Here is a 20067-nt window from a genome sequence, read left to right as displayed (position 1 = left end):
GTTTCCATTAAACTACCGTGGTTGATGACATATGTCATGTATACCAAACAAGGGAAACCAGGGAATGCGTACAAAAATATTGTCCCCCAGCTGATGTGCAAGAAGGATAAATAACTGTAGCTCCTGAAGTCACTATATCACTTCAGATGTGTGCTGCATTCTCTGGCACGCATTGACTATGCCTCTAAGGCTTATATATGTGCAGGAACATGTATTTTGCTGCACAAAGAGTAACCTGAATGCAACACAGCCACCATGGTGCAAGGGTGCCTATGTTTGTGCTAGGCAGTCCATTGTGTGCCAGTGCAGGGTGAAAGGACTGGAAAGTGCGTGTTGGGCAAAATACTGTGCAACACTGCCCTATCCCAGTGACACAGTGCAGTGTAGATAGGTGACTTGATGCGCTGCACTGTGCCACCTTCCTAAATTTCTGGCCCCTAGTATTATGTGCACATAGTGGGAACAATGTACAGCAACATGTAGCTGATGATTTCACATACTGACGTTCCTACACTAATCTGTCATTGTCAGTAGCTACAGAACATCTGTGAACAGTAATGTGTCACTCCACTCTGTGTGAATGAACTGACCACTAGTTAAGGAATCATGTGTATGCCACATAGGTCCATATGAGTACAAAGGCTACACAATAGATAACTGTGCAATGAGTGTCTCCTCAATGATGAACCTACTCTTGGTATCAGTCAAATGTCCATGTTTTGAATGGTGTGATAGCAAACACTGTAGTAATGAACAAATGTGTCACACATGCAAGTATACTTGTATGTTGTCCACAGTTACAGGACCAACACTGGAAGAAGTGTGTGCAAAGTCCATGTGTGGCATGCAATATAAGTGTAGGCCACAAAAAGGTTTATATGTAAATACTGTGTAGCTTTGTGACACCGACCGTACTAAATTAACCCATGTCTCGTCATTACTGACAATACAGGCACACACACAAATACATAGGGATTAAGCCTCATTGACATATGTGAGCAACATGATACTTCATCAGTTTTGTGGTATAAGTCGCCCAAATTTATTGCATATCAATACAGCAATGTGAAACTCACAACGTCTAACACAGTGCTGTCAAAAATGTCATATATCATTCATGAACATAGATTAAAATGCAACCTGTTAACTGCATTACAGTGTACTTAGGATACCAATGTCAACATTCAGTGGTCACAGCAATGATAACAGAGTTAAAGCATAGAAGTGTAGATTCCCCTACAAGTTGGAGTCATACACAAACATATTGAAAACCAAAGTATTGTGTCTAGGTTTGTAGTAGACAGGTACTTGTAACATCACTGTGTCCCAAATAAAGATGGCCCACATTGTAAGACATATGTGTCAATAAAAGTGCACCATGACAACTTCTTAGTCAAAAACTATAGCAGAAGGCTGACAAGAGATTGGATAACAATACGTGTTACATTTTTGAACTGCACCACATGTATGCCCCAAAATCATGTTAGAGTAAGTGAACTATTAAACTGCTGTGTCAATGTCATGTAGGTCACCAACATCATAATTTTTTTGATGTGGACATATGTATGTGTGAGTGTATAACATGTTGATGATGTCACCACCTACCTAGGGAAGACCAAATGTCCAAAAACTCGGATCAATAGTCTGTCAGTTAACACATGTAGGGTGTGCACATAACATGGAGTCATCAAGAACATCTCTAAATATCCATCACATTAAGCTACTGAGAAACATGAAATGAAGGATGTAGAAGTGTCCCAAGTATCAGGCCATGGTCATCATTTGTTATCACACAGAGGACTAGAACATACATGTGTAAACCTATGTCCAACTTTGTATGTAACACTTATTGTGGAATACTGTAAGAAATATGTCTCAGTTATTCAATACACAGAAAACACATGGACAGGAATGTCGCTGAAACCAAGAGCAATATAATTGACATATGTAATTTCTTTTTTTAAATTTCAGCTGACCAAGGATATGGCCTTTAGCCATGGGCAGTGTCTCCAATAGCACATTCCCAGACTGATCCAGAACAACAGTACAACCTGTCGTGCCTGCAAACCTGGATATGCCCCAGTGAAAAACTTCTGAGTTGATCATTTACCTTTGCAGGGACCAATGCTTGTTTACAGACCCCAATGCTTTTGGAATTCATGCTTGTTAGAGACCAATGATTGTTTAGGAACACATGTTTCACATACCTCCAGCAGCCCGATGACTCAGACTGGGTGTGGCTCCCTATAACTTAGACTGGGTGTGGCTGGATGCAGCAGATATTTAAACCACACTCGGCCTGAGTTAATTGCCTGCTCTACATGTCACCAGCTGCAGAAAAGGAATCTCTGCTCCTACACTTTTGATCTTCACGTTTTATTCTGACCAGCATCTTGGAGGCCACTACTGGAAGAAGAAGAGAACAAGGAAATTAACCCTTAAAAAGGAGTAACGCTCTGAGTGGGATTTAAGAACATTTATTGCTAAAACTTGATACTTGCTCACTTAAAACTTGATAAGCAAATGTTCCAGGATGAGATGCACCTAAAAGGGTACATCTTTGGGTTTTAAGGTCATTGGGATGTTCGCCGCTTGTCATGCTATAATGCTTATTGTAGTTGCTTGCATTATATCACATTATTAAGAAAACAGTATGCTAAGTTTCTTGTCGCTGAGTTTAATGTGACATTACTTTTGTTGTTAGCGATACAATGCGCTGTGAATACGGTTATTATCGCTGAGTTCAAAGCGACATTTGCATTATTTCAAATTGTTGCTGGTGATGAGGAACATTTTGTGTTTGGTGCTTAAATTAGGTTGAAGCTTATCTTTGCCATTTTCAAAATTAAGCCGTGATGTAACAGTGATAATCCAGTCGTTCATGGAGTTGAATGCTATTGATTAACCCTATTTTTCCATAGTAATACAACGTGAACTGTAATCCTTGATAATAACTTTATGTTTTCAGTGTGATTTAAACACCGAATTGTGTTCCTCGCAATACTAGCACAGTACAATGATTAACTCATAAAAATCTGGAGAATGTTATTCCTTAAGAGTTTATTTTTATAATTGTTACCTATGTAAATGTCTGTGAGTCGAGTGAGTCAGCATCTTGGTGAAACATGCAAGATATCCACTGAACATCAGGGAACATCTAGGTAGGCTTCATTGTGGTGATGAGGGACTAATCTGGGATCACAGTTGGAGTAGTTAGACAATATAAGAGGTTCAAGGCTCTTATTTAATTACAGGTAATCCACATTGTTTCTGAAAATCCCTAGAGAGAGGGAGAGCCATCAAAAGCGGGAAAGGGGACCCCAACAGGTACATCTAGCTTGCACATCATAGTTTAACAGTAGAGAATATATGGGTTATGAGATATTAGTTATTGACTAATGTGTAATTTATCATAGGAAAGACCAGCTCTTCAAGAACCATTACTGGACGTCCGGATCCAGCCCTGCAACTCCAGTGTATCTTTCTTTCTCTCATCCATCCCCTCTCCCTCTGGACGTTGCAGTGCTGATCATGTGTCTTTAAGTGGGAGTCATGCAACCTCTAGGTGGAATTGAGAACAAGCAGCTTGGTCAAAATTGTGGGACAAACAGATTAGAGCTTAACAGTACAGAAAGCCCACATTTAAGTTCCCACCCAGACACAATGGAGGCTCAAGAGGTCTCACTAGCTGAGTTGGCCCACATGCTAGGAAGTTTGCAATGCAAAACCCAGGTATTGCCACAGCAGTTAGATGCTCCTCAGCCCACACTTGCAGCCAAACCGCTCCTTTAAGTAAACCTGTGTTCTTTGGAGAAAGGCCTCAACCATTTCAAGTGGGGGCTGCTCGAGAACAATCACCGAATTATACAGCAGTAATTCAGGTCACTACACCATTTCTGGTGCCATTAGCTCTCCCAGAGTGCTATACAGGGGATCCTGCTAAGTTTGCTATATTTTTAAATCAATGTCACCTTCATGTTTTATGTCAACCAACCTCTTTTCCCGGTGAGCAGTCTAAGGTGACATTTGTTCTCTTGTGTTTGGCTGGCACTGCTGTCTCATAGTCTATTCTGTTAGTAGAACAGGATGATCCATTATTGTATGACTATCAGGCCTTTAAAACAGAAATGAATTTGTTTTTTCACTAAGCATACATTTATCCAAGCAGTAGACTCAGAACTGCTCAATCTAAAGCTAGGTAATAGGGATTTGGAGACATACATAACTGCCTTTAATAGACTGGTGGCTGAGGCTGATTGTCCGACAGAGAAGAGGGGGTCCTTGTTTTATAGAGGGTTAAAAGATGAACTTAAGGATCTTCTAACTCAAGTAGTTATTCCACCCAACTCTTGCAAAGAACTAATTGATTCAGTGGCCAAATTGGTTCACCAGTTGTCGGAGAGACAGATTGACAAGGGTCACACTTACCACAGGTTGTTGGTGATTAGTGATAAGAAGCAAGACACCAACAAAGGCACTAATGAAGGTGAATCAATGCAAATAGGTACCATTAGGGGCCCACTTACTAAAGAAGAACAACAGTGAAGCCACAACCAAATGTTGTGTCTGTATTGAGGAAAAAGGGTCACATTTTGAAGGATTGTACTGTTAAGCCTAAGAAACAGTCCGTAGGGGTCAATAGTTCTGAAAGTGAAAAGTTTGAGGGAAACACCCAACTACTGTGGAGACTAGTTGTTCGGGTCTGAAAAAACAGGAAGTCTCCCATTGTTTTGCTTCAAATTAGCTCCTAGAAAGAATGTTATCACTTATATATATCTGCACAGATGGAATGGCTATCTTCAGACTGCCCAGTTCTACTCAACCTCTCGGAGGATTTAGGGGTCACCAGGAATTTCATGGATATTGCCTTTGCAAAACAACTTGGGATACCGCTTCTGCTTAATACCAGTCCTGAGGTAGTTAAAACTATCGATGGTAGCCTTTTGTGCTCAGGCCCCATTACCAAAACCACTTGTGAGTTAACAATGTGCTTATACTCCAATCATCGTAAAATCATACAATTCGATTTGATATGTGCCCCTCAAATCAAAGTAATATTAACCCACCATAAACTGGGTTACACAAAGTGTTACCTTACAGTCTCAATTCTGTAAAGACCACTATTGGGCGGAGGCCCTACCAGATAAAGGTATTGCTTTAAGCGTATCTAATGCAGAAAAAGGAGAACATGAGTTACATTTTGTATACCAAGATTTTGCAGATGTCTCTGATAAAGGGAAGGCCACTACATTGCCACTGCATCATCCCTTTGACTGTTGGATAGATATACAGCCATGTTCAAAATTCCTTGTAGTAGAATTTACGTTCTAACAGAAAGAGAAAATTCCCATTTGCGCCAATGCTTAGATGAGATGATGCCCATAGGATTTATAAGACTCTCTAGGTACCCAGATTCTTTGTCAAGACGGGGCCACTCACCTTAAAAGCAGGATGTCTGCAGGGGCGATGGTATGCCCACGACCTCCTGGAACACCTCTCGGCACTTCCTGGTAGACACGGAAACCCTAGCAGGTGTCCCAAAAGGAAAGGGGGAGTGGAAGAGAAAGAGACAAAACACTGCCATGTCTTGCCGGTTCAGCCAGGCACCCTGTATCTTCGGGGGGCAGGTCATTGTTGACAGAGTGATAGTAGAGTTAGTGTAGTAGAGTTAGTGCACTCAACTTCCTTGAAACTGAATCTCTCTTTCTGATATGGGAACAGGAGCGGTAGAAGAACACCAGGATGCTCCAGCACTTTTCTTGGATAATAATAACTGTTGGCACAATTACTAACACTGCATTACCAAAAACTCAAACTGAGTACTGTAACAATAAGTACTGCAACACTAGGGCTGGCTTCACAGAAATTCACTGTTGCACTCTACAATTGGAACTGTGGTTGCACTTATCATCCACAAGAAAGACAAACAAAGGGCATTAATTATATCACATATAACTTTCCTGCATGCATAGGGTTAAACTAAAAGGAACAAAAACAATCCAAGAAATACAAATGTCCACTCTGGGTTTAAACAGTTAGGGTGACACAGTTTGGTTTCACTGTGTGTGTGAAAAACCCTTCAAAAACAAATTCTTCAAGTCTGAAACACAGGCATAAATGACACAAATTAAATCCAAGAGTTATGCTATTAGAGAAAGAAAAGTCACGTAAATGTTCTTTTAAAATTGTACTGTCACTTTTTGTAGTACTTGAGCTCAAGCAGAATTCCTGAAGCACATGTATGCAAGTAACTACAATAATAATGTAGAATGTTAAAAAATGCATTTGACTCTTCAAGATAAGCACTCTGCCAAAATACGAGGTCTGAAATACACCAGCTGTTCTAGGAAAGCGCGGTTCTCAAAGAACAAACTCCCTGGAGAATACTAGTCACTTAGCTGCAGTCTTTTCCGGAGCGCTGGAGGAATGCCTGGTGTCAGCTGGTACAGGAACAAAGAAAAGAATTGCCTCAAAAGTCCTGAATACGAGGATGACAGCAGGCACTGGGCTGCCAAATCAGATGCTTAGATCAGGAAGCAAAACAAAGCCAAACAGGAAGGCATGCTAAACGCTGCTATTTATAGCCAATCAGGAAATCAGTTGAGTTTCCACGTGTGGATGAGCCACCGCACCCAATTAGAAGCACATGTCTACACCACACCCAATTTAGAAGCACATGTCTACACCTGCTCACATTAGCAAACAAGCATTGGTACAACAAGCATTGATAAAACCAATTGTGTAACACAGCACATTATGTTTACTTAGAAACATGAAGGTTTAACCAAGAACAGAGATATGATTTAACCCTGATCCCTGGGGATGCTGACAGATAAAGCAGGAGGCACCTTGGGGATTCCTGACATTCTTCCCCACTATTTTTCATTCCTAAGAAGGAAGGGGAACTTAGGCTCTGTATTGATTATAGAGCCCTAAACAAGATTATGATCAAAAACAGATATCTGTTAGCTTTGATTTCAACCCTTGTAGATCAGGTAAAAAATGCATGCATATCTATGAAATTGGATTTGCGTGGGACATACCATCTTGTGAGAGTCCAAGAGGGTGACGAGTGGAAAACAGCTTTATGGACCAAATTTGGTTTATATGAGTACCTTGTCATGCCTTTTGGACTCTGCAATGCCCCTGCTGCCTTATAATATTTTATCAAGGAGGCACTTCGTGATTTTATAGATCAGTGTGATGTTGTCTATATTTAGGACATTTTAATCTATTCCAACTCCTGTGAAGAACATGTGGCTCATGTCTAGGTCATTTTACAAACCTTGTGACAAAATCATCTCTTCGCAAAACTAGAAATGTGTAGCTTCCATGTTCAAGAAGTATAATTCCTCAGGTATATCTTAACTCCAAATGGGGTACAAATGGACCCTAGAAAGGTTGAAGCCATCGCTCAGTGGAAGGCTCCAGAAAGTGTCAAAGAGGAACAAAGCTTCCTAGGGTTTGCCAACTTCCATGGATGTTTTATTGACCACTTTTCCACCATTGTAGCTCCCATCACGAAGTTACTTTGTAAAGGAATAAAGTTCAGTGGGGAGAAGACGCAGATAAGGCTTTTCATCAATTGAAAGACAAGTTTAGTACCATCCCCATTTTATGACCCCCAGATCCTACATAACCATTTATGGTAGAAGCGGATGCTTCTCAAGTAGCAGTGGGTGGGGTCTTGTCTCAAAGTGACCCTGGATATTGCAAGCATCAACCAGTGGCTTACTTCTCCCACAAATTGAACCCAGCTGAAACTAACTACTCAGTAGCAGACCGAGAATTACTAGCAATAAAACAGGCCTTTGAACAATGGATACATTACCTTTTAGAGGGTTTACACACAGTCATCATTTTAACAGATCACAGGAACTTACAATTCCATAGGCCCACACATGCTTTGTCTACGTGACAGCTGAGATGGTCCCAATTTTTTAATAACTATGACTTCCTTATCCAGTTCTAACCAGGTTGTAAGAAGCGAAAAGCTGACACACTTTCTAGGCTAGCTAACACCATTACAGAACAAGTCGAAGAGCCACCCTTTATTATTTCATCAGACAAGATAGTTGGGGAAACTAATCTTGATTCAAACTTCTTGCAAGAAGTGCAATAAGAGCAAGAAAGTACAGTAGCCATAGAAACTCTACAACACCACACTACTGACATTACTAGCTGTGGGGGATTAAAGTATCTAGCACAAAAGTTATAGCTGCCCACAAAAACACTAGAAGACAAAGCTTGTGAGTGGTGCCATGTTAGTAAACTTGCTGGTCACCCAGGGGAGAAAAAACTCTAGAAATCCCTCAACAACACTTTTGGTGGCCATCCATATCCAAAGAAGCAAAGACCTTTGTAGCAAATTGTGTGACCTGTGCCCAAGAGAAGAATTCTCATCAAGGCCCGCTGGTCTTTTGCAACTCTTAATTACACCACCTGCACCGTGGCACACGGTATCTTTAGAATTCATAGTAGAATTACCACAATTTCAAGCTGGGTTCACCACTGTTCAATTTGTGGTAGATCATTTGACCAAGATGGCATACTTTAGTCCTCTAAAAGCCTTACCTTCAGCTATAAAATTAGCCCATGTATTCCTACAACCAATAGTACGTTTACATGGCCTTCCTTTTGTAGTCATGTCCGACAGAGGACCACAATTTGTGTCCAAATTTTGGAAATGTGTTTGTCAGGAATTGGATATGGATGTCTGACTGTCATCAAGTCATCATCAACAATCAGATGGAGAAACCGAAAGAGTTAACTAGTGTATGGAACAATACTTACGTTGTTATCTCCTAAGCTCAGAAGTGGATTGGGCTGAGTGCTTGTGGGCATCTTAATTTGTGTATAACAATATAACCCATGTATCCACTGAATATTCATCTTTTTACTGTTCTTATGGATATCACCCTCGAATGTTGGAATTGAGTGCAGTACCTTAGTTAACCACTCACATGGTGCAACAGTTTTTCAACAATTGAGTGACATTCAAAAAAATTCTCAAGACAATCTAAAATTAGCAAAGCAAACATACAAAATATATGCAGACAAAAAAGATGCCAGGGACCAAAGTATGAAGAAGGATAAAAGGTTTGGTTATCAAGTAAACACTTACATTTGCAAGGTGCATGAAAGTTTCGTCTAAGGTTTGTGGGTCCTAGAACTTCCCACTTCTCTACCAATTCATCCAGTTTTCCACGTCTCCTGATTAAAACTGGTAGCAGACTCTATGCATTGCCCAAAAAGACCTCTTCCAACCCTGGTCAACCAGAGTATAAGGTCAGGGCCATACTAGACTCTAAATGAATAGGTAACAAACTTTAATATTTATTGGAGTGGAAAGGTAATGGGCCGGAAGATAGTTTATGGGAAATGGCAGGACACATATACACTCTCCCCGATTTGTTTGTCAAATCAAATCAAATCAAATCATTAACATTTATAAAGCGCGCTACTCACCCGTGCGGGTCTGAAGGCGCTAGGGAAAAGGGGGGTTACTGCTGCTCGAATAGCCAGGTTTTTAGGAGTCTCCGGAAAGCGGAGTGGTCCTGGGTGGTCCTGAGGCTGGTGGGGAGGGAGTTCCAGGTCTTGGCCGCCAGGAAGGAGAAAGATCTCCCACCCGCCGTGGAGCGGCGGATGCGAGGGACGGCAGCGAGTGCGAGACCAGAGGAACGGAGGAGGCGGGTGGGGACGTAGAAGCTGAGGAGTCGGTTGAGGTATTCCGGTCCCTTGTTGTGGAGGGCTTTGTGTGCCTGGGTGAGAAGTCGAAAGGTGATCCTTTTGCTGACTGGGAGCCATGCAGGTGCAGGTGTCATGACATGCAGGTGTCTCAGGTGTGCGGAGATGTGGCTGTTGCGGGGTACGTCGAGGATTAGGCGTGCCGATGCGTTTTGAATGCGTTGCAGGCGATTTTGGAGTTTGGCTGTGGTCCCGGCGTAGAGGGTGTTGCCGTAGTCCAGGCGGCTCGTGACGAGGGCGTGGGTCACGGTTTTTCTAGTGTCGGCGTGGATCCAGCGGAAGATCTTGCGGAGCATGCGGAGGGTGAGGAAGCAGGCGGAGGACACGGCGTTGACTTGCTTGGTCATGGTGAGAAGAGGGTCCAAGATGAAGCTGAGGTTGCAGGTGTGGTTTGTGGGGGTTGGTGCGGTGCCGAGGGCCGTGGGCCACCAGGAGTCGTCCCAGGCGGACGGGGTGTTGCCGAGGATGAGGACTTCCGTTTTTTCAGAGTTCAGCTTTAGGCGGCTGAGCCTCATCCAATCTGCGACGTCCTTCATACCCTCTTGTAGGTTGGTCTTGGGGGGGAGAGTATAAGTTGGGTGTCGTCGGCGTAGGAGGTGATGATGATGTCGTGCTTGCGAACGATGTTGGTGAGGGGGCTCATGTAGACATTGAAGAGTGTCGGGCTGAGCGATGAGCCTTGATGTACGCCGCAGATGATCTTGTGGGTTCTGAGCGAAACGGAGGGAGGTAAACTCTTTGGGAACGGTTTGAGAGGAAGGAGGCGATCCAGTCCAGGGCCTGGCCTTGGATCCCGGTGGAGCGGAGGCGGGTGATTAGGGTGCAGTGACAGACGGTGTCGAAAGCAGCCGATAGGTCGAGGAGAATGAGGGCGACTGTTTCACCGTTGTCCATCAGGGTTCTGATGTCGTCAGTGACTGAGATGAGGGCGGTTTCCGTGCTGTGGTTGGTTCTGAACCCGGTTTGTGAAGGGTCGAGCAGGTTGTTGTTTTCCAGGAAGGTGGTCAGCTGTTTGTTGACGGTCTTCTCTATTACCTTGGCTGGGAAAGGCAGAAGAGAGATGGGGCGGAAGTTTTTCAGGTCGGTCGGGTCAGCCGTAGGTTTCTTTAGTAGGGCGTTGACTTTGGCGTGTTTCCAGCATTCGGGGAAGGTAGCAGAAGAGAAAGAAGAGTTGATGATGGTCTGGAGGTGCGGGGCGATGATGTAGTCGGCTTTGTTAAAGATGAAGTGAGGGCAGGGGTCCGAAGGGGCGCCGGAGTGGATAGAGTTCATGATGGATTTGGTTTATTCAGTGTTGATGTGGGTCCAGTTGTTGAGGGTGATGGCCGGGGGTGCGGGTTCGGTGGTGTTATGTTGGGTCTGGTGTCCGAAGCTGTTGTGGCGGTCGCTGATCTTGCGATGGAAGAAAGTGGCGAGGGATTCGCACAAATCCTTTGAGGGCGTGATGGCGTTGGCGTTGGCTTTGGGGTTGGAGAACTCCTTGACGATGCTGAAGAGTTCTTTGCTGTTGTGGCTGTTTTTGTCCAGTCTGTCGGTGAAAAAGGTCTTTTTAGCAGCGCGGATCAGGCGGTGGTGTTCGCGGGTAGCGTTCTTGAGGGCGGTCATGTTGTCAGCGGTGTGGTCCTTGCGCCAGGCCTTCTCGAGGGCGCGACTAGTTTTCTTTGATTCTTTGAGGGTGTCAGAGAACCAGAGAGGTTTTTTGGTGTTGGTCTGTCGATGCGTGCGTTTGAGGGAAGCAAGGTTGTCTGCGCAGTTGGAGATCCAGTTTGTGAGGCTGAGGGCTGCGTCGTTGGGGTCGGTGGTGAGGGTGGGTTGGTTGGCGGCGAGTGCTGAGAAGAGTTGCTCTTCGGGGATCTTGTTCCACTGTCGACGAGGGATGGGTTGAGTGCGGAGGTGGCGGGTGTCGCGTCGGAATTTGAAGTGGACACAGCTGTGGTCAGTCCAGTGTAGAGCGGAGGTGTGGCTGAAGAAGACATGTTTGCTGGCGGAGAAGATAGGGTCAAGCGTGTGTCCGGCGATGTGGGTGGCGGTGTTCACCAGTTGTTTGAGGCCGAGGTTGGCGAGGTTATCGAGCAGGGTGGCGGTGTTGGGGTCGTTGTTTTGTTCCAGATGGAAGTTCCAGATGGAAGTTTGTCAATTCCACCATCAATACCACGACAAACTGAAACCAGTTGGTAGGGCCTTGGGAGAAGTGTACTGCGGGTCTGCAAACCCGGATATGCCCCAGTACAAAACTTCTGAGTTGATCATTTGCCTTTGCAGGGACAAATGCTTGTTTACAGAGACCAACGCTTGTCTTCAGAAACCAATGATTGTTGGAATTAATGCTTGTTAGAGACCAGTTCTTGTTTTGGAACACGTGTTGTACAAGCCTCCAGCATCCCTATGACAGACTAGGTGTGGCTCCCTATGACTCAGACTGGGTGTGGCTGGATGCAGCAGGTATTTAAACCACACCCGGCCTGAGTGAGTTGCTTGCTGTAAAGGTGACCAGGTGCAGAGAAGGAATTTCTGCTCCTCCGCTTTTGATCTTCATGTTCTGTTCTGTCCAGCATCTTGGAGGCCGCTTCTGGAAGAAGAAGAGTCTGAGGGAATTAACCCTTAAAAAGGCAGTAAAGTGTTGCACGTGATTTAAGAACATGTATTGCTAAAACTTGATACTTGCTGGTTTGAAAAATGATAAGCGACTGTTCCAGGATGCAGTTCACCTGAAAGGGGCCATCTTTAGGTTTTAATGTAATTCTGATGTTCCCTGCTTGCCATGCTATAACACTTATTGTAGTTGCTTGCATTATACCAAAGAAATCAATCAATCAATCAAAGCATTTATAAAGTGCACTACTCACCCGTGAGGGTCTCAAGGCACTGAAAAGAGTTTCTATTGAACAATTATTATGAAAATGATATACTTTGAATACGTTTCTTATTGCTGAGTTTAATGTGGCATTACTGTTGTTGTTAGCGATGTGATGTACTGTGAATACGGTTATTATCGCCGAGTTCAAAGTGGCATTTCCATTATTTCAAATTGTTGCTGGTGATGCTGAACATTCTGTTTGGTACTTAAACAAAGTTGAAGATTATCTTTGCCATGCTCAAAATTACGCTTTGATGTAACAGTGATAAGTTGGTTGTTCATGGAGTTGAATGCTATTGATTTACCCCTAAGTTTTCATAGTAATATAACATGAACCATAATTCTTGATATTAACCCTATGTTTTCAGTAATTTCAACACTGAGTTGCGTTCCTCGCAATTCTAGCATAAGACCACGATTAACCCATGAAAATCTGAAAAATCGAATTCCCTGAAAGTTTGTTATTATTGTTGCCTACGTAAATGCCTGTGAGTCGAGTGAGTCAGCATCTTGGGAAATCTCATCAAGGTGAAACATCAAGATATCCACTGAACGTCAAGCAACATCTAAGTATGCCTAATTGAGGTGACGAGGGACTAATCTGGGATCACAGTGGGAGTAGTTATAGGCAGTATAGGCTGTTCAAGGCTCTTATTTAATGACAGGTAACCCATATTGTTTCCATAAATTCTTAGAGGGAGGGAGAGACACCAAAAGCCGGAAAGAGTACCCCAACAAGTACTGCTAGCTTGAACATCTTAGTTTAATAGTAGAGTATACATGGTGTGAGAAATGGTGTCTCTAGTTGGCAGAGGTATTCACCTTTGTCCAAATAGGGACCACCATCCTAGTTGGGGTAAGTCACATACATTCCAAATTATCCTGTGCCCACCCTCTGGTAGCTTGACACTGAGCAGTCAGGCTGAACATAGAAGGCAATATGTAAAGTATTTGTGCAATAAATCATACAGTAACTTAGTGACTAAAAAGAGTCTTAAATCTTAGAAATCAACAGTTGTCTCCTGGTAAAAAAATTACATGCACGGAGACTGCAGAGGAGGAAATGTGCCCAAAACTAGGGTGTGGATTGGATTTTCCAACGCGGTACAGACAATGTGTTCTTTCTTTCCATGCCGCAAGAGGCCTTCTGTGGATTTCTGGTGCACAGGCTTGGTTCCTCACCCCAGTGCGGGGATCTTTTGATGCCCAGGGACGATGCGTGGAAATCTTGGGCGTGCGGGACGAAGTCACAGATGTTGCGTCGATCCGGTAGGCGATGCATCGAATTTTCTGATGCACGGCAGGCACTGCATTGATTCTTCACTCAGGAAGTCGGGGTGCGTCGTTCCGGCTCGGCTGTGCATCGATCTGGTAGGGATGTGTGTCGAATGGGTGCAGCGCAGCTGCTGCGTGGATCATTAGTCGGGAAGTCGGGCTGCGCCGTTCTGGTTCAGCTGTGCGGCGATTTTCTCATTGCAAGGCAGGCTGTGCGTTGTTTCCTGCAGGCTCTGTTGCGATTTTCGGCGCACAAGGAATTTCCTTGAAGAAAATAATTCTTTTTGTCCCTGAGACTTCAGAAAACAGGAGGCAAGCTCAATCCAAGCACTTGAAGAACACTTCTCAGCACAATCAGAAGCCAGCGAGGCAGCAGGGCAACAGCAAGGCAGCAGTCCTTCACAGCAAAGCAGTCCAGATGAGCCCTTTGGGCAGCCAGACAGTTCCTATTGACAGGTTGCAGGTTCAGGTCCAGAAGTGTCTGATTTGGTGGGATCAGTGACCCAGTTTATACCCAAAAATGCCTTTTAAGTGTGAAAAACTTCTAAGAGTGGTGTTGAAGTGCACAAGGTCTCCTTTAAGTACAGGTCTGTCTGCAAGGTCCCAGTAGGGGGTTTGGCAGTCCATTGTGTGAGGGCAGGCCACTAGCCTTTGAAATGTGTCAGGGCCTTCCACCCTTCCAGCCCAGAAAACCCCATTCAGCATGCAGATGAGTGCAGGTGTGACTGAGTATCCTGTGTTTGTGGTTGTCTGGGTGAAATGCACAAGAAAGATTTCAATCAGCCCAGACCAGACTTTGATTGGAGACAGACTGTAAGGCACAGATGGATTTTAAATGCAGAGGAATGCTCACTTTCTAAAAGTGGAATTTCTAAAATAGTAATATAAAATCCAACCTCACCAATACGCAGGATTTTCTATTACAATTCTGGCCATACTAAATATACCTGTTTACCCCTTTCTGATCAGAATCTACCACTCAAACAGTATATAAGGATAGCCCTTATGCTAGCTTATGAAAGTAGCAGGTGTCGCTCTAGTGAAAAATAAATTTGGGAGTTTTCCAGTACCAGGACATATATATTAAAAACACAGGTATAGGTCTTGACTTTTATCTACATACCACCCTGCCCTATGGGTTGCCGAGGGCCTACCTTAGGGGTGACTTATATGGGGAAAAAGGGGAGTTTAAGGCTTGGCAAGTACTTTTAAAAGTCAAGTTAAACTGGCAGTGAAACTGCACACACTGGTCTTGCAATGGCAGGCCTGGGACATAGTTAAGGGGCTGCTTATGTGGGGGGCACAACCAGTGCTGCAGGCCCACTAGTAGCATTCATTTGACAGGCACTGTGCATACATAGTACACTTTGCTAGGGATTTACAAAAGTAAATTACATATGCCAATTGGGTATGAGCCAATGTTACCATGTTTCAAGGGAGAGAGCACATGCACTTTAGTACTGGTTAGGTGTAGTTAATTGTCGAGAGTCCTAAAGCCAGCAAAAATTAGGTCAGAAAAAGTAGAGGAGGAAGGCAAAAACATTTGGGGGTGACTCTGCAGAGAGGCCATTTCCAAAACATGGGTTGTGAGATACTAGTTATTGACGGATGTGTAATTTATCATAGGAAGGACCGGCTCTTCAAGAACCATCACTAAGGGGGTCATTCTGACCCTGGCGGTCAGTGTTAAAGCGGCGGCCAACCCGCCAACAGGCTGGCGGCGAAAAATATTGAATTCTGACCCTGGTGGGAACCGCCAACACAGGCCGCCGCATTAACACTCCGACCGCCACAGCGGTACAAACAAACAGCGCGGCGGTCACCGCCAACAGGCAGGCGGCAGACAATGTACCGCCCACCCTATCACGACTCACCAAGACGCCACCTTTTCCGGGGCGGGAGCCCCGCCGATAAAAACACGGCGGAAACAGACATTTCAAAAGGAAAACGCTTACCTCGACACACTCCACGAGGAATCGGAACAGCATGGAACCCGAACTCCACATCCTCCCAGCCATTGCCTTCCTGCTCTTCTTCCAGGATCACGAACCTCGCCGCAGACGACAACGGTGAGTACTGCACCTACAACACAGGGGAGGGGGGAGGAGGAAAGGTTACGGGCACACACATACGCGACACACCCACCCCCACCCTCACCCTGACCGAAATACCTACACACCTATGCATATAAAAAGTCAGAGTGACACCCCCAAACCCCCCCCCCAAAAGCTAAGACAAAAGGCAATGAATGTAAAAGCAGAACTATATTATTGCAACAATAAAGTATAGCAATCTTAGCAATATATGAATAATAAATACACATCTAGAACTATATACATACAAGTAGCAAAAGTCCAGCCCAGTCTTTCAAAGTCCAAATGTCCGTGGGCCAATGTGCAGCAACACATGGGCAAAGCCCACACACGAGAACGAGTCCATTGGAGAGAACACTGCTGGGGCATCACAAAAAGATAAAACAGGCACCTCAGGGGGAAGGGAAGGGGGGGCACCTCAGCCACATGAATCCACGACACCAGATCCACGAAGGGCCTCCATGCCCACTGTGCCATCCTGGGGAGTGCAAAGCCACAGTCTCTCAAGTCTCTACAGTGGGTGGATTGCCCACTGTGCCATCCTGGGGAGTGCAAAGCCACAGTCTCTCAAGTCTCTACAGTGGGTGGATTGCCCACTGTGCCATCCTGGGGAGTGCAAAGCCACAGTCTCTCAAGTCTCTACAGTGGGTGGCTTGCCCACTGTGCCATCCTGGGGAGTGCAAAGCCACAGTCTCTCAAGTCTCTACAGTGGGTGGCTTGCCCACTGTTACATCCTGGGGAGTGCAAAGCCACAGTCTCTCAAGTCTCTACAGTGGGTGGCTTGCCCACTGTTACATCCTGGGGAGTGCAAAGCCACAGTCCATCAGGTGGATTACAGAGACCACTGGTCATGGAGGAGGCATGGTGGGCAGAGTGCGTCGTGAAGGCCTGCCCGACACAGAACCGGGACTGCCAATGGGCCAGCGGTGCTTGACAGGAAGGGCCCAGCGGAGCGGTGCTTGACAGGAAGGGCCCAGTGGAGCGGTGCTTGACAGGAAGGGCCCAGCGGAGCGGTGCTTGACAAGAAGGGCCCAGCGGAGCGGTGCTTGACAGGAAGGGCCCAGCGGAGCGGTGCTTGACAGGAAGGGCCCAGTTCAGCGGTGCTTGACAGGAAGGGCCCAGCGGAGCGGTGCTTGACAGGAAGGGCCCAGTTCAGCGGTGCTTGACAGGAAGGGCCCAGTTCAGCGGTGCTTGAGACGACGGTGCCCTGTTCAGCGGTGCTTGAGACGGCGGTGCCCTGTTCAGCGGTGCTTGAGACGGCGGGGCCCTGTTCAGCGGTGCTTCTCACGGCGGGGCCCTGTTCAGCGGTGCTTGAGACGGCAGGGCCCTGTTCAGCGGTGCTTCTCACGGCGGTGCCCTGTTCAGCGGTGCCTGTCTTGTGTTTCCAGTGAACCACACCTGGCCAATACTTGCCGCTCAGTCTGCATCGGACCTCTCCGTTGCGGGGCCCTCCTGTGATGGAGCCCTCGGGCCCTGTGTCTCCTCCGATACCCCCGGAATGTGGCTGGTGGGGCCCTCATGGCCAGGTCGGCTGCTCCCTGCCTTTTGCTCCTTGCTGCCCTTGCCCTCCTTGGCAGACTGTCCGTGGCCCTTGGCTCCCTTACCCGATGTGGCAGGTGACGGTGTAAGGCTACCCTCCTTGGGGGCAGGCGTATCAGGCCTGTCGCGCCTGCCCTTGAGTTTTTTGCTCCTCTTCCCAGGGGGGGGGGGCTGGCTGTGCCTTTGCTGCTGGACGATGTCCCAGACCAAGGAAAGGGCGGACTCCAAAAACCAGGCACGACGTTCTTGGGAGTTGCTGGGCTGGTGGTGGCTGAGGTGTTTGTGGAACTCTTACGGGATGGAGGGGGTGGGTCAGGTGAGGAAAAGAGGTCATGTTTAGAGAGGAAAATTTTCTTTGGAGCCATGGGAAGGGTAGCTGGAGTGGGTATGGGAGTGGAGGAAGAGGATGTGGTTGTAGGAGAGTCAAGTGTGCTGTCTTTGGGTGCAGGTGCTTGGGCTGGAGGCTGACGTGAGGTGGATGGCTGTTGTTTGGGTGCCTGCCTGCCTGCGTTTGTGTGGTTGGGAAGCGGGGGTGACAGACACACTGGGAGAGGACACAGGGGACGTGTACATGGCAGTGGGGGTGGTGACTGCACGTATGCGGACTGTACTGGAGGGTGTGCTGGTGATGGGTGCAATGGCTGATGGTGGTGTGCTTGCAGGTGTGTGTGGAGATGTCACAGGGAGGGAGGAGGGAGACGAGGAGGTGGGGGACACAGAGGAAGTAGTGACTGTTGGCATGTCTGCATCTGGATGTTGCTTAGGTGAATGCTTGTGTGTTCTGTGGTGCTTATGTTTGGATGAGCTGCCCTTGGGTGTTGAGGTGTGTGCAGGCTGGTCTGTAGGTGTGGTTGGGATAGGCAGAGGAACAGGGGAGTGGGACTGGGTGGAGGGAGTCAGAAGAGGGAGGCTGGAGACAGGGACAATCACTGCCGTCAGTGCTGAGGCCAGAGCGTTGAACGATCGTTGATGGGCAGCCTGACCCGAATGAAGGCCCTCCAGGTATGCATTGCTTTGATGCACCTCCCTCTCCACACCCTGGTTGCCATTCAAAATGGTAGACTGCCCAACAATGATGGTCCTCAGGAGGTCAATGACCTCCTCACTGAGGGCAGCAGGGGTGACTGGGGCAGGGCCTGAGGTGCCTGGGGCGAAGGAGATGGCCGGCTTCCTGGCCTTGTGGGCACGGGCCGAAGGCCGAGGGGCTGCTGGGAGGGCGGAGCTGGTGCGCTGGGTGGCGGCTGTACCTGTAGGATCGGTGGGCACGGATGTTTCTGCCACCGCAAGGGAGCTCCCTTCCGAGGACGTGTCGGTGTCGCTGACGTCTCCACGGGTCCCCGTGGTGGAGCCCCCCTCGCCCTCCGTCTCACTGGTCATGTCGAAGTCAGTTGCATGGCCCTCCGGGGCCATGTGAGATGCAGCTCCCTCTTGCGCCGATGCCACTTCTCCTCCGCCAGATGATGCTAATGCACACATTCACAGAAAAACTAAGAAAATGGGGGGGTGGTGGAAAACATAAAGATAAGTTGAGTGCATGCATTGGGGACACCGTTGGCGGAGAGGACAGACACAGAAGCCCCCTGCACTACGCTGCGCACTTGGGGTACACTACTCATTCACTGGGACATGCCCTACAAGCCTATGGGCGACAACTGCCCACACAGTATACACTGGTCCATAATTCGCATTACTAGGCACCCTACAGAGGTGGGGGGCAGGGGCACAGGACCATACCTCACGGACGGGCCTATCCTACAGAAATCGCCCTGGCCTAGGGATACCCACAGCCCTCCCCCCCCCCCCAGGCACCTCCACTGCGCGCTAAATAGCCGAATGTGCTGGTACTCACCCCCTTGTGTCTGCTGTGATGTCCTCAAGCGCCCATCTAAATCGGGGTAGGCCACCGCCAGGATCCGGGACATCAGGGGGGTCAAGGTACGACTGGCACCCCTCCTAGGTTGGAAGGCCATCCCCAGCAGAGCCTCCGCGGTCTTCCTGCTCCCGCGGCGGATGTCCTCCCACCTTTTGCGGCAGTGGGTGCCCCTTCTGTTGTGGACCCCCAGGGCCCGGACGTCCTTGGCGATGGCACGCCAAATGTCGATCTTCTGATGGGCGCTGACCTATGTGACATGTACAGGGGGGGAAGAGAAACATCATCACTTTTCTGCATGCTCGATGTGAGTGGCCCCCCCTCCCCAACCTTGCCATGTGGCACATGCTCTCATCTGTTGTGCCATGCATTCGTCATTCGCTGCCCTCGCCTCAATCGTACATCCTCCCCACTCAACCCAGGCATTGGGCACTATGCATTGCCCCCGTGTACTCACCTGTTGGTCTGGAGGCCCGTAGAGTAGCACATACTGGGGGAGGACCCCGTCCACGAGCTTCTCCAACTCCTCGGAACTGAAGGCGGGGGCCCTTTCCCCAGTCGCAGCAGCCATTGTCACTTCCAGACCGAGGTCACAGCAGCACTTGCAGTATAGGTCCTCTCCTGTGGATGATCAGGTCTCGTGTGAATAAGCATAGAGAAAATGGCGGTTACGGCCGCGGCGGTGC

The 20067-nt window shown here is 47.2% G+C and overlaps 1 long non-coding RNA gene across 1 annotated transcript in view; it reads left to right on the top strand.

The window, feature by feature from the left end:
* The window catches only part of LOC138297254 (uncharacterized), a 62957-nt gene extending 59909 nt beyond the window's left edge, over positions 1-3048 (top strand). Inside the window, exon 2 of the long non-coding RNA XR_011203975.1 lies at positions 1972-3048. This is a non-coding gene — a long non-coding RNA (uncharacterized lncRNA). The remainder of the gene's footprint in view (positions 1-1971) is intronic.
* Positions 3049-20067: the final 17019 nt, after the last annotated feature.

The sequence above is a fragment of the Pleurodeles waltl genome, chromosome 5, assembly GCF_031143425.1.
Source record: "Pleurodeles waltl isolate 20211129_DDA chromosome 5, aPleWal1.hap1.20221129, whole genome shotgun sequence".
Classification (NCBI taxonomy): domain Eukaryota; kingdom Metazoa; phylum Chordata; class Amphibia; order Caudata; family Salamandridae; genus Pleurodeles; species Pleurodeles waltl.
The sequence above is the reverse complement of the archived record's forward strand: the minus strand, read 5'-3'. Positions and strand labels throughout refer to the sequence as shown.